Here is a 12,004-nt window from a genome sequence, read left to right on the forward strand (position 1 = left end):
GCGTCGACCGCTGCCAGTTATCTCTAACACAACACACACCAAGAGCAGACAATTTTCTGAGACATAAACCACACAACCCTATCTGGAGAACAGGTGAGCAATACAACTGGACTGAAACCAATGAGCCTCCGTGAGTTACTTGGCCAGTGCCAGCCCTTAAACTTTGATTAATAAGATCGCTAAAAATCATACCGAAGTTAAGATGACGAGACTTATCTCCAGGTTCGCCATATTAGTGGCAGAGACAATGAATTGGCGACGCTCTTATCCGTATGTTCGCGGCAGAGTCTGGGGAAGGCAAGGGCCACGTGGAGCCGGATCTGGGGGTCAATTTCCTTCTCTCCGAGACACCCGGCTTCTTCTGCGACTTAGCCGGCAAACAGGCCGAGGACCCCGTGTGGGGACCGATTCGGCAGCAGTTGGCGGATGGCGAGGTCTTCGGGGGGTGGGGTGGGGGGGGGTGTCTTGTGTAAAGGGGAAGACAACCGTGGTGAAGGGAAGGTCTGTATTCCACAGGAACGAGTTAGCATGGCACTCAGATATTTCCACGATTCGGCGGTAGGGGATCATTTGGGGTTCTACAAGATCTTGAACAGAGTTCGGGAACACATGTTTTGGCCCAACCTATATGGCGATGGCATGCGATTTGTTGGCAACTGTGTCCAGTGTAAGCGCGGTAAGCCCCATGTTGGGCCGCACAGAGAACTACTACAGTCGGTTAGCGAGCAGTGTCCTCTGGACCGCGACTCAAAGATCGAAACATCGATCGACGGAAACTGGCACCAGAAACGCACCAGCTCACTCTATTTCATCCCCTTAGGGGTTGAACTTCCAAAAACACGAAAATACGTATTTTCTTATTTGTAACCTTGAAGTCAAATACCAATTTTCGTAGATATAGACTTAAAAAATACTTCCATAGTCCTTCCATAATTTTTTATCTCAAGATAAAATGTTCACCTACTATTTCACCTCATAGAGGTTAAATTCCCAATAATACTGGAACACATATTTCTTTATTTCTGACCTAGAAACCAGATACAAATTTTCGTCTGCCTAGCTTCAAAATTACCTTAATAGCTACATGTTTCAAAAATCCTTTCATTTCCTGTGTATCCCCCTTAGAGGTGGAATTTCGAAATATGCAGTATAAGCGGTATGAGATCAACAACCTTTCCAAATCTCAAGGTTTATTTTCCTTGGCGGTCTGGACTGTGTGAATTTCATAGTAATGGCCTCCACACACACACACACACACACACACGCACACACACACACACACACACACACACACACACCACTAACAATGCCACCACCACCTCCTGGGGAAATTTCTGCAGACGCCCTTGTTCCACTGCAGTCATATTTTGCCGACGACCTACATTTAGCAGCGTGGGAGGGATAGTGTCGTGCAACAGACAGTATACTCAGTAGACAACGAACTGTTCGTTGTGAAATCAGGGACATAGGAACCGAGACTGACACAGAAGGTGCTGAAAGTGAAGCACACTAGACTCGTGTCTACCACGGCTTCAAATAGTATCGATTTACTATGAACGGAAGTTCCGAAAAGTGAGCAAGTAATTTTACAGTAAATTCAGTACCGATGGTGAGGATATACAACGAAAAACATTTCTATAATATTTCAGAAATAATGAAACATTCCACTCAAGTCGCGCGGCAGAAAACGCAATGGATATGCTTGCACTTAAGACGGAAGGCCCCACTTGCTTACGCAGGCTTACGACAGATCGCAAAATTCGGCAGTAGGCGTAAGCCAACCTCTTGTGCTGCCATCTGTTATTGATGCCAGGCATCAAGGTCTCAGTAGTTCGACCATCCACTGGAGAGTAGTTGCTTTATAAGTACTCCGTCTTCAGGCCACGAGTGACCTACTGGGACAGCACCATCCGACCGCCGTGTCATCATCCGTGGAGGATGTGAACAGGAGGGGCGGGGATCAGCACACTGTTCTCCCGGTCGTTATGATGGGTTCTTTGACCGGAGCCGCTACTATTGGGTCGAGTAGCTCCTCGATTGGCATCATGAGGCGGCCTGGATGATCACCCATCCAAGTGCCTTCAACGCCCGACAACGCACTTAACTTCGGTGATCTCACGTGAACCGATGCAACCTCCGAGGCAAGCCCGTTGCTGCAGATATTTTAGAGTAGTTGTTACGTTTCATAATTATCTAGTTTACGGGGAAAATGTAAAAAAGGCGATTGGCACCGAAGCTACAACTAATCTGAATTTCTGGTTAGTTATCAAGTGGTCTTATGTGCAAGCCTGATTTTTTCATCCTTTGCGGTGGGAATGATTCAAACCCGTCATGTTCTTCTTATGAGGTGTTCTATTTATTTTGCACACAATGATCGTTTGTAGTTGTGTTGAGTTACCACCTTGATAAATTTTTGGATGGCGCACGTATCATAACTGAGATCTGCGCTTGCGCTTAATGGCTGAAGGTCAATTAGCGTAATGAGTAGTAGCGAATGTTATAGTAACATGTTTGTAAATTATTTCAGGTAAATTACCTTAGTAGTGTAATATTATCAGTATACCAGTACAGTATGTGGGCCAATTACGTTAGTCATGGAATACTATCCGTATAAGACTATGTCACCTTGATGTCCCGGAATTTGCTTCAATTTTGGAATCCACGAAAGAACTGGAAATTTTCCTTTACACAGCTTTCCATATAATTTCTATTACAGTGATTCAGTCTTGTCTGTCACTCGACTTTTCTGACTGTGAAATAAATTCTATCGCTCATGTGCTTATTACCTCTTCGTGTTTCCATTTGCCGATATTGCGCATAAACACATACATATCTCAACGTTGCTATGTACATTGATGGAACGACACACTTTTCTGTGGCGACACTGCAGTTTAGAGATAGAAAAACCGATCAGTTAAAACGACATGGGTATTTTAGTTCTGAATAACCGATGTCTTTCGGTATTTGTTTGCTCTCGGTTATAACAAGTATCTTTTTATATTTTCCTGATAACCACGTAAAAACAGATATACCAATTAGCCACAGTTGTCGTAGTAAAATTTTTAGTTTTCAAATAAACCTTTTTTAAAAAAGACGAGTAATTTTTATTCGTAAGATTTCTATAGCTCTTAAATACTGCGTTATTACAGAAAAAATGGGAAAAGTGATGTATGCCACTTTAATAACACTGCTGATAGAAACGAGCAACAAGTGAATTGGTCCAACATTGCCGAGACAATACTATGCCTGTTATACAAGCAGTGCGCGAGAATGGACGCAGTTTCTCGCTGTTGTCGAACGTCAGTTGTAACACAGAATGGCACCATCTGGAAGCCTGGAAGTATTTTACGATATGCAGTACGAGTGAAGCACAATGGTCGATTTGGTCGACTTGCGACATCATACAAGGAAAAAAGTTAAAATTTTACAAATCATTCATAGTTCGGGATAAAAATAGAAAGTGCCTGATCTGCTGCCTGTGTCTACGTTATCTGCTTTTAGCCGTTAACAGAGAAATTAAAACGAAAAAGAGAGTTCTCCTGCCGCAGTTTTCACTCTTTATCGCTGGATTATACGTAATGCCCGCATAGTGCTGTGATAACCGATTTAAATATAATTTTTGAGCAGAGTTCTAAAAACTAAAATCAGTAGGATAATACTGGCAGTTTTCTGTGGTATAGAAGTACTCGCTATATTTTGAGAGAAACAGCGAACAGCGGACAAAGTTTTATTGGACTATTTAATTTAAAGAAATTAGAATTATATTAATACCGTCAGTTGCTCACGGGCGTTGATAAATATCAACGTGGACAAGTGAAAATGTGTGCCACGACCGGGACTCGAACCCGGGATCTCTTGCTAAAATGACAGACGCTCTATGCATCTAGGCCACGGAGGGCACAGTGTATGGTTCGACTGCAGGGACTATCTCGCGCACGCCTCCTGCGAGACTCACATTCTTACCTTGAATGTCCATACACTACAGTCGTAGAGTCCCACTCCAACACTCATTCCTCGTGGAAGACATGTCCATATCCATATAAGTATATGGTTCTGGCAACACCAGCCATGACCTTCTTCTGTGAAGATGCACAAGTATTCCCCGAACTGTTACGGGACTTGGTAAGAATGTGTTCCACGAGTAATGAATGTGTTGGTGTGGGACACTACGAATGTAGTGCGTGGACATGGAAGGTGAGAATGTGAGTCTCGCGGGAAGCGTGCGCGAGATAGTACCTGCAGTCACACTATCGTCTGTGCCCTCGGTGGCTCAGATGGGCAGAGAGCCTGCCATGTAAGCAGGAGATCCCGGGTTCGAGCCCCAGACAGGCACACATTGTCACCTGTCCCCGTTGATATATATCGACACCCGTGAGCAGCTGACGGTATTAATATAATTCTAATTTCGTTCTGGACGGCTGCAGGTCATCATAAATGTATTTGACGTTTTGATTCCATTTATCAAGAAACTGAGAAAGTAAAAATTTTTATCTTTGTTTGATTTCTACGTTTACAAGAGGAAATAATGTAAATAAAATACTGAAAATCGGTTATTACAAGAACTGGTATTGTGACGGGCTTTAACAATTAGGTTAAAGTGAGGCTGGGAAACTGATAAGAGCCGAAAACCAGTTGTTTGAGCGATAACCGACATTCCCACTGCTGTTGTGAGTGGTAAGATTGACGCGCAAGGACATCTAGAACAGTTTCTCAGAAAGGTTACTGCAACTCTGATGTTCTCAAAATGAACGGGCCAGCCATTGGCGTCCGCGAGGGGGAAGGGGAGGGGGAGGGGAGGAGGTGGGGAGGGGAGGATAGGCAAAAGGGCACTTTCACCCGTCGCCCCTAACCATCCTTGGAATCTGGAGTAAAGAGTTTTTATTCGTTACAGTATACTCATACTCTTCCAGATAAGAATTCTCCACAATACTGCTAAACCTTAGCTTTGACCAGTTGTAGCGCTTATAGAGTTAGGGTCTTGTAGCTTGATGCACCTCGTAACTGACCAGCTGATTTGTACACAGAGTGCCAGTTTCAGAATCATGCACTCCAGCCCCGACGCGCCTTCCCCCCTCCCCACCACTGGAAATATTTCTGCAGACTCCAGTCTGCCACTGTGCATATATTTTGATAACATCCTGGTTTTAATAGCATCGAAGGAACAGCATTGTGGAGTAAAGGGTAGACCTAGCACAGACCACACCATTCACAATGAAACGCATCACTTAGTAGATGGTGAAGTACTTTGAAGCTAGCCAGATAGAAACAGAACCTCCTGGCACTGTATCTAACCCAAATTCTAATCTTACACTAATCTCTTGTATGTACCTACCACGCCCTCAAAGAGCCAACGATTTACTATTATCAAAAGTTCCGAAAAATGAGGAAGAAATTGACCCACACTTTTTTCCGTTGTTCATTATTTCGATTACCCCATAAAGGGAATGGACTTGTAGCCACAGGTTACACAAGCGATAAATGGTTTAAAATACATAAAAAGAGATGACAATAGGAAACTATTTTTAAAAACACAATGATGCGGCTTTTACGATTTTTACAGGAAAAAAAATGGATGACAAAATAAAGGTTTTTCAAAAATATGCTGGTGGACAATATTGGGGATTTTTTATCTTTATAGATGACTAGCGGAAAAGCTTGGTGTTGACCAGGCATTTATTTACAGCTGTGCGCCCACGTCCGTACTATGCAGCGTCTGGCCTTGTCCTGAGTTTTTATGACGTATCTCCTGAAACATGTGTCGCACAATGATATAATTTTGTAGGTGCATTCAGCGTCATATGCGGATACTGTCTGCAAAATTTATTGCGAATATAGTAGCAAAGAAGTAACAAATTTAAATGTCACGAATGCTGTGATACCCACACACTTGGGTGCAACCAATGTACACAGGATGCTTGGCTCGATCATTATGACTACCATCACCGCTGGTCGAAATTGGACCAGCTGTGTCGACGTAGTGAAAATATAAATGTGCATAACATGGTAAACGTCCATTCTTTCCAGCCATCAGACCTGATCTACGATCAAAAATATCATGTAAAAGTGGTAGGGGCAACGGCCTTGCCGCAGTGGATACACCGGTTCCCGTCAGATCACTGAAGTTTAACACTTTCGGGCGTGGTCGGCACTTGGATGGGTGACCATCCGGGCCGCTATGCGCTGTTTCCATTTTTCGGGTTGCACTCAGCCTTGCGATGCCAATTGAGGAACTACTCGACCGAATAGTAGCGGCTCCAGTCAAAGGAAACTACCACAACGAGTGGGAGAGCCAGCTCCTCCTCCACCCTCAGTGAGAATGACGTGGCGGTCGGATGGTCCTGATTGGCCACTTGTGGCCTGAACACGGAGTGCTTTCTTAAAGGAGTGCTCCCTACATAAAACTGACAGTCTTGACTCAGGGACTGTCCACGGTAAATGCTGCATTGGACCTACAAATACTATTAAAATAACGGTTTGAGTTCTCTTTAGTTGTCCAATCATCTGAAGTGAGTCCTTATTGAAGTAAGCTGAAAAATAGATTTTATGTTAATGGCGGATAAATTTTATGTTAATGGCGGCAAATTAACTTTACCCTAATGACACACAAGGTCAATGCCGTTCTATCACGTAAAGTATTCTCAGATCGAAATGTTTTGCATTACCAAATCTCCAATGTAGATCCATCATACCGCAATTATAATTCTCAAAATAATTTGGAGCTACGTTCAATGCATATTTAAATGCATCTTTCAAAACAATACCAGAATTCTCATTAGATCATCATTATCAGTGCCTAGAGTATTCCTATTATTTCGTCTACCAAAAACCGCGTCTCACTATGGCTTTTTCAGTACGCTGTTTTGTTTTCCACTGCTGACAATAGAAACGATCTGGCAGATGTGACATTGTAGATGTCCAGTATGCGTGTCTTAATGCAAATAAACCGTCTGGAACATTTACCCTTGAACCTCCCTAGAATGGGATTTCATGGAACGTTATTACTTTCCTGTGTCCATTTCTATCACACCAGCTGATCGCCACGACTGGGGAGAGTGAGGAGGGGGTGGGGTGAAAGTTGGCAGCACTTTGAGTGGCAGAAACCTCACGTTTCCGTCATTTGTTTTCATAATGACGTAGTGCCAATTCGTCACATTGGACGCTTTTCTCTCGGAAACGTTTACATTCATCGTCTGGATATCAATGTCGCCTTCTGAGGTATGCAGTCGCACCACTCTGTACGAAATAGGTTCTAAGCTGATGCAGTTGACAAGTAACGTCGAAATATATCGTCACCTCGAAATATATCGACACCTCGAAATAAATCCACACCCAGAAATAAATCGCCAACCCGAAATAAATCGCAACCTCGAAATAAATCGACACCATGAAAAAAATCGAAACTTCGAAATAAATCGACACCTCCAAAAGACAGCTACATCGAAATGATTAGATATCCCGAAATATATCGACATCTAGACGCATTTCAGCTTACCATATAGATCGATATCTCGAATCTCACGGACCTCTCGAGATAAATCGAGGTATAGAAATATATCGATATCTTGAAATATATTGGTACCTAGTAATATAAAGATATCTCTAAAAATACAATATCTAGAAATTTATGGATTACTTGAGATATAGAGGTTTCTTGAAACGTATCGATATCTCGAAAGGAATCGATATCTGAAGTACACCGATACATGGAAATATATCGATAGCTCGAAATAAACAGACAACCCGATTTGTTTCGGTATATCAAACTAAATCGATATCTCGACATAAACGGATACTTCGAAATCAAATGATACCTCGAAATAAATGGATGCCTCAATATAGATAGATATCTCGAAATAAATCGACATCTCGATATAATGAGTGCTTCGACATAAGTCGATATATCGAAATGAATCGATAATGGGAAAGAATGGACGTCTTGAAAAAAATCTGTACCCCTAAGAAAACGATTCTCGAAATAAATAGGTATATCGAAATATATCGCTATCTCGATAAATACCGATATCTAGTGGTCGGATATATGTTTCAAGTTGACTTGACATATCAGTATAGTTCGATATACATCAAAATACTTTGGATTTTCAATATACCGATAGATTTCTAGACCTCGGGGAAAAAATCGCCGATCCGACCTCAGTGCAAAAACGCAGACCTAGGGAAAAAACGCCGACCTCGGGGAAAAACGCAGACCTCGAGGGAAAAACGTCGACCTCGGGGTAAAACGCCGACCTCGTGGGAAAACGCCGACCTTCGGAAAACTGCCGACCTCAGGAAAAATCCAGTTCCATTAATTTACACAGACACTAATGTATGTCACCATTAGGTTCTCAAAATACAACCAAATTCCTGGTATTTATCACCTCACACAAAAAGTGGTCGTGACAGAAAAGTCTCGTTCTTTAGAAAGTTTAGAATGAGATGTTCTAAATATTGCAGTTTATCCATTTACAATAATCTACAAGCACTGCACAATGAGAAGAGGCTGTCAACCACAGCACTTTGAAATAGTGGACAGCCAGGAAGACAGAGGTTGCATTGCTGTTTCTAATCCTCTGGTGCTTGAGATTTAGAATCCAGGATTGCCTCGAATGAGAACAGCAATAATGGATGTCCTGCACCAGTGTAGAACTTACTCTGGAACTCCACAGAAAATCACAAGGCACAATTATATCACATTTCGTCATTTGCTATCAAATCGACGTATTGCCAGAGCGTTACATTGGCAGCTTTTCTCTCTGAAACGGTTACATTTATCGTCTGCAAACTTATGTCGCGTGCTAAGGAATGCAGAGACACTAAAAACAACACAGTAGAACATAGAGGAAGCTTCTAGGTTGATGTAATTAGCCCGTAGGAAACAGTACAATTCAGGTTTTAGTTATCGATTAGTTGGGAGCTCCAATGTTAGGCGCGTAATGGGGCCCCTTAGGGATACGGCGGCTAAGGAGGGGAAGAAATCCAGTGTGCACTTCGTGTGCATTCCGGGAGGAGTCATTCCTGATGTGGAAAGGGTCCTTCCGGATGCCATGAAGAGCACAGGGTGCAGCCAGCTGCAGGTGGTGGCACATGTCGGCACTAATGACGTGTGTCGCTTTGGATCTGAGGAAACTCTCTCTGGATTCCAGCGGCTATCTGATTTGGTGAAGGCTGCCGGTCTTTCTTACGAGATGAAGGCAGAGCTGACCATCTGCAGCATCGTTGAGAAAACCGACTGCGGACCTTTGGTGCAGAGCCGGATGGAGGGTCTGAATCAGAGGCTCAGACGGTTTTGCAACCTTATTGGCTGCAGATTCATTGACTTGCGCCATAGGCTGGTGGGGTTTCGGGTTCCGCTGAATAGGTCAGGAGTTCACTACACTCAGCTGGCGGCTACACGGGTAGCGGAGGCTGTGTGGCGTGGACTGGGCGGTTTTTTAGGTTAGAAGGCCTCGGGAAAGTGCGGGATGGGCTGCAATGTCAAAGGGTGCTTGGCAATTACAGGACGTGCTTGGATCAAGGAACAGTCGGAATTATAGTTGTAAATTGTTGTAGTTGCGCTGGAAAAGTCCCTGAACTTCAAGCGCTAATAGAAAGCACAGAAGCTGATATCGTTATAGGTACAGAAAGCTGGCTAAAGCCTGAAATAAGTTCTGCAGAAATTTTTACGAAGTCTCAGACGGTGTTCAGGAAAGATAGATTAGGCAGAATTGGTGGTGGAGTGTTTGTGTCTGTCAGTAGTGGTTTATCTTGTAGTGAAGTCGAAGTAGATACTCCGTGTGAATTGGTGTGGGTGGAGGTTATACTTAAAAGCCGAATTAAGTTAATAATTAGCTCCTTCTACCGACCCCCAGACTCCGATGATACAGTTGCAGAACAGTTCAGAGAAAGTTTGAGTCTCGTAACAAATAAATACCCAACTCATACGGTTATAGTTGGTGGGGATTTCAACCTACCCTCGGTATGTTGGCAAAAATACTTGTTCAAAACCGGTGGTAGGCAGAAAACGTCTTCCGAGATTGTCCTAAATGCATTCTCCGAAAATTATTTCGAGCAGTTAGTCCACGAACCCACGCGAATTGTAAATGGTTGCGAAAACACACTTGACCTCTTGACCACAAACAATCCAGAGCTGATAGAGAGCATCATGACTGATACAGGGATTAGTGATCACAAGGTCATTGTAGCTAGGCTCAATACCATTTCTTCCAAATCCATCAGAAACAAACGCAAAATAATTTTATTTAAAAAAGCGGATAAGGTGCCACTAGAAGCCTTCCTAAAAGACAATTTCCATTCCTTCCGAACTGACTATGCGAATGTAGACGAGATGTGGCTCAAATTCAAAGACATAGTAGCAACAGCAATTGAGATATTCATACCTCATAAATTGGTAAGAGATGGAACGGATCCCCCGTGGTACACAAAAAAAGTCCGAACGCTGTTGCAGAGGCAACGGAAAAAACATGCGAAGTTCAGAAGAACGCGAAATCCCGAAGATGGGCTAAAATTTACAGACGCGCGAAATTTGGCACGTACTTCGATGCGAGATGCCTTTAATAGGTTCCACAACGAAACATCGTCTCGAAATTTGGTAGAAAATCCGAAGAAATTCTGGTCGTATGTAAAGTAGACAAGCGGCAAGACGCAGTCAATACCTTCGCTGCGCAGTGCCGATGGTACTGTTATCGACGACTGTGCTGCTAAAGCGGAGTTATTGAACGCAGTTTTCCGAAATTCCTTCACCAGGGAAGACGAATGGAATATTCCAGAATTTGAAACACGAACATCTGCTAGCATGAGTTTCTTAGAAGTAGATACCTTAGGGGTTGCGAAGCAACTCAAATCGCTTGATACGGGCAAGTCTTCAGGTCCAGATTGTATACCGATTAGGTTCCTTTCAGATTACGCTGATACTATAGCTCCCTACTTAGCACTCATATACAACCGCTCGCTCACCGATAGATCTATACCTACAGATTGGAAAATTGCGCAGGTCGCACCAGTGTTCAAGAAGGGTAGTAGGAGTAATCCATTTAACTACAGACCTATATCATTGACGTCGGTTTGCAGTAGGGTTTTGGAGCATATACTGTATTCAAACACTATGAATCACCTCGAAGGGAACGATCTATTGACACGTAATCAGCATGGCTTCAGAAAACATCGCTCTTGTGCAACGCAGCTAGCTCTTTATTCGCACGAAGTAATGGCCGCTATCGACAGGGGATCTCAAGTTGATTCCGTATTTCTAGATTTCCGGAAAGCTTTTGACACCGTTCCCCACAAGCGACTTCTAATCAAGCTGCGGAGCTATGAGGTATCGTGTCAGTTGTGCGACTGGATTCGTGATTTCCTGTCAGGAAGGTCGCAGTTCGTAGTAATAGATGGCAAATCATCGAGTAAAACTAAAGTGATATCAGGTGATCCCCAGGGAAGCGTCCTGGGACCTCTACTGTTCCTGATCTATATAAATGACCTGGGTGACAATCTGAGCAGTTCTCTTAGACTGTTCGCAGATGATGCTGTAATTTAACGTCTAGTAAGGTCATCCGAAGACCAGTATCAGCTGCAAAGCGATTTAGAAAAGATTGCTGTATGGTTTGTCAGGTGGCAGCTGACGCTAAATAACGGAAAGTGTGAGATGATCCACATGAGTTCCAAAAGAAATCCGTTGGAATTCGATTACTCGATAAATAGTACAATTCTCAAGGCTGTCAATTCAACTAAGTACCTGGATGTTAAAATTACGAACAACTTCAGTTGGAAGGACCACATAGATAATATTGTCGGGAGGGCCAGCCAAAGGTTGCGTTTCATTGGCAGGACACTTAGAAGATGCAAGAAGTCCACTAAAGAGACAGTTTACACTACACTCGTTCGTCCTCTGTTAGAATATTGCTGCGCGGTGTGGGATCCTTACCAGGTGGGATTGCCGGAGGACATCGAAAGGGTGCAAAAACGGGCAGCTCGTTTTGTATTATCGCGTTATAGGGGAGAGAGTGTGGCA

The sequence above is a fragment of the Schistocerca gregaria genome, unplaced genomic scaffold (genome assembly GCF_023897955.1).
Source record: "Schistocerca gregaria isolate iqSchGreg1 unplaced genomic scaffold, iqSchGreg1.2 ptg000726l, whole genome shotgun sequence".
NCBI lineage: Eukaryota > Metazoa > Arthropoda > Insecta > Orthoptera > Acrididae > Schistocerca > Schistocerca gregaria.